The sequence below is a fragment of the Humulus lupulus genome, chromosome 5 (genome assembly GCF_963169125.1).
Source record: "Humulus lupulus chromosome 5, drHumLupu1.1, whole genome shotgun sequence".
Lineage (NCBI taxonomy): Eukaryota > Viridiplantae > Streptophyta > Magnoliopsida > Rosales > Cannabaceae > Humulus > Humulus lupulus.
In genome coordinates this window covers 186,664,414-186,668,019 of record NC_084797.1, presented here as the reverse complement: position 1 = coordinate 186,668,019, position 3,606 = coordinate 186,664,414, and the positions used below count along the sequence as shown (strand labels likewise).

Below are 3,606 nucleotides of genomic sequence, written 5' to 3'. Positions count from 1 at the left end.
TCTAGGGTTTAATGTAGTCACTTGGAACTCTATCTAATTGAATTATGATGTTCTTTTGATTTTTCTTCTCTATTCTAATCTATATAATTTTTGCTTAATGCTAGTAACTACTTGATCAATATTTGCTTCATTTAATGATTTTGATTCAAAATTCGAAAGATGCGAATTGAATATGCTATCGTTATATAGACATAGGTTATGTATTTGACGAGAGTACCTATATGACTTATGTAGCAATTATGTTACCATTCTTAATGCCTGCTATGTGTTTAAGTTTATCGCAGAGATGTGGAAAACTTGTATATAGTTTGATATCTTATATCTTGAAAAAGAATAGGAATCGATTTATGCTAACCTGCTATTATAATAGGAAGAAGAGATTTAGAACTTATTAGTAAAATTAATAGAATGAAAAGTTGATGAAATTCATTCCCTAGGCTTTTTATTATTGATTTTCAATACCTTGATTCATTGTTCTGTTTACAACTATTTAAATTATGTTTGTAGTTTAGAATTATTCATCTTAATTTTAATCACCAGATTGAAAAACAATTATTGGTGATTGGTTAATAGTCTACATGGGATGATCTTTGATCTTACATAATTTATTACTTAACACGACCATGTATACTTGCCTGCAGATTTAAGCGATCAAGTTTTAGGCGTCGTTGCCAAGGACTAAATTTCCAATATCATAGTTAATTATTATTTGTTCTAATTTGGTATTTTTATATTTTTATTTTTATTTTTATTTTTATTGTTTGATATTTATTTGGATCAAGGTTATTTTGTGTTTCAGGAATTGTTGGTATATGCGAGGAAGTAGACAAAAAGAAATCATACCAATAGATCTTGAAATTGAGAAAACTTGTAGAAAGAATGGCAAGATAAAGAAAAGGCTGGACTTTACCATGGCTGAGAACGCAAATAACGTTGTCAACAATAATGCAAATATGGGTAATGCAGCTGAAGTTGATCCACCATTAAGAAATTATGCACTCCCTACTGTTACAGGGATACACTCAAGCATTCATCCTCCAACTGTTGAGGCTAAAATTTTTTAGATCAAACCCTCAATTATTCAGATGGTGCAAAACTGTGTACAATTTGGGGGGTTATCGAATGAGGATCCAAATCTACATATCACAAACTTTTTGGAGTTATGTGTGACATTTAAAATGAATGGGGTGAGTAATGATGTTGTACGATTGAGACTATTCCCATTTTCACTAAGGGATAGAGCTAAGAGTTGGTTAAATTCTTTACAAGCCAATTCTATACTTACTTGGGAAGATTTGGCTAAGAATTTTCTTGGTAAATATGTTCCTCTTGCCAAGTCAGCCAGAATTAGAGGAGAGATTAACAACTTCCATCAACTAGATGGGGAGTCTTTGTATGATGCTTGGGAACTATTTAAGGTATTGCAAAGGAGATGCCCACATCATGGAATAGAGAAGTGGTTGTTAGTTCATACTTTTTACAATGGTTTGGGAGGAAATACAAGAACGATAATAGATGCAGCATCAGGAGGGGCGTTTATGAGAAAAAGTGTGAATGAAGCATACGAGTTGTTGGAAGAGATGGCTATAAATAATTATAATTAGCCCACTAAGCGAGATAATAAGAAATTAGCAGGAGTCTTAGAAGTTGATCCAATAGCGTTATTGACCGCTCAAGTAGCATATCTAACCAAACAACTGCAGCAAACTAATCTAACCACACAAGCAATGCAAGAACAGAATGTCATGAGTTGTGAGATTTGTGGAGGACCTCATTCTTATGAACAATACCTGAGCACAGCTAGTTGCTCAACTGATGTGAACAACATGCCCTTGGAACAGGCACAGGTTATAGGTAATTTTTCAAGACCTGCACTCAATACTTACTCAAATTCCTATACACCTGCCTGGAAAAATCATCCTAATCTATCCTGGAAAAATAATCAAGGGTTACAACCACAATATCCACAGTACCCACCTCAATAACCACCTCATCAACCAACTTATGGATTACATGCTAGACCATATTATTATCCAAACCCACGCCCATCTTGTAATGCCCTGGCTACCCCAGAACAGTTATGGTGAACGGTGAACCAGAAATTTGACCCGCTACCCGAGTCCTTTGGTTAAAAACGTGATCTAAGTGTCATTAACAGATTAAGGTGTAAAACCAGTAAAAAGGAAAGGGCACTTTTCATTAAGTAAATAAACTGCTCATGAGCCTTTTAAAATGTTTACAAGTAGTTCATGTTACAAAAGAGTTGCTACAATTCCAAATATACAATCCCCGCCGGCCTAAGCGGCAAAAATAGGGTAAACCCCTAGTCCTTCTGAGAACTCCTTGACCATGGCGGTCAAGCGGCCCTGTATGTGCATCACATCGCCCAAGCTCTCCACTCAAGGCTGGCCAAGCTTTTCCTTCCCTTTACCTGCACCACATAGCACCCATGAGCCAAGGCCCAGCAAGAAAACATAATAAAACATGATATAATATCAACAGTGATCATAATAACCATTCAGGACTATCAGTCCAACAAATAGGTGACAATAGCCAAAAGTCACAATAATGAGCATCGCTCCTTCTAGCCGTGTGACGATAGGGCCACCAGGGCTTAACTGAATAGTGATTCATTTATAAGTTCGTTTAGGACAGGTGCATGGTGATTAGTCACCAACATAACCTTCCTCACGACTCTGGAGTCGAAACTATGGACAACGTCCCTTAGCCATGTGACAAACAGTCATCGGGGTCATACACCTTCGCTATATTCATCTGGTTGTAAGCCAGGCAAGCGCTTATAAGTTCCTCGACCCTTGGGTCGGTCTGGCATTAATGCTATAGAGCCATTCAATGCATGATTCTCGACTTTAGAGTCGGTACCTGACTAGTCAGTGTCTCAAACAGGTAAACAACGTTCAACAGCATTTAATATGCAATCCATGTCCACATATATCAACCAACATGCTTCAAGTATCAAACCACACATGTCATATACCTACAGGGTGCAACTATACTCAAACATCGTTTTCTTACCTATGGTTCGAGTGAGAATAATTATACGAACGACCCCTGAGAACGATCAACCTTAAAATTCCTCGACGGTCACCTGGTCATAACCAAAATATAGGATTCATCAATAAAAATGATAACTGAGGGTTCCCAAACCAAATCCCAGCCCCCCGAGACCTCAAATACAACCCAACCGGGTACTAGGTCCAACCCCGAGGCCTATGGTTTAAATCCCTAAGCTAAAAACCACTTTTAGCAAAATTTGGCCTTATGGGCCGCGGCCCCCAAAAGTCGTGCCGTGGCACGCCCCCAAGCCCCATCTGCCAGACGCGCGTGGGCCGCGGCACACAAAAGCTGTGCCGCGGCACCCAGCCCAATTCAGCAACAAGCCCACGCACAAACCAGATTTTTTTCCCCCTGTGCATTTTTCTCTCAAACCAGCCTCTCAAACCATCATAAAACCTCCTCCAAACATGTAATTAAACCCCCTTACAACATCCTTATCTCACTCACACCAAACCCCAATCAACTAACACCAAAACCCTCCTTTGATTCATACTTCCCACATCAAGAACATGAATTGAAAACTATAAA

General features: G+C 38.4%; 1 non-coding gene across 1 annotated transcript; it reads right to left on the bottom strand.

Moving 5' to 3' along the window:
- Positions 1 to 1,343: 1,343 nt before the first annotated feature.
- Positions 1,344 to 1,450, bottom strand: LOC133781044 (small nucleolar RNA R71). Its single transcript, XR_009869841.1, has one exon. It is a non-coding gene; the product is annotated as a small nucleolar RNA R71 (small nucleolar RNA).
- Between the last annotated feature and the right edge of the window lie 2,156 nt (positions 1,451 to 3,606).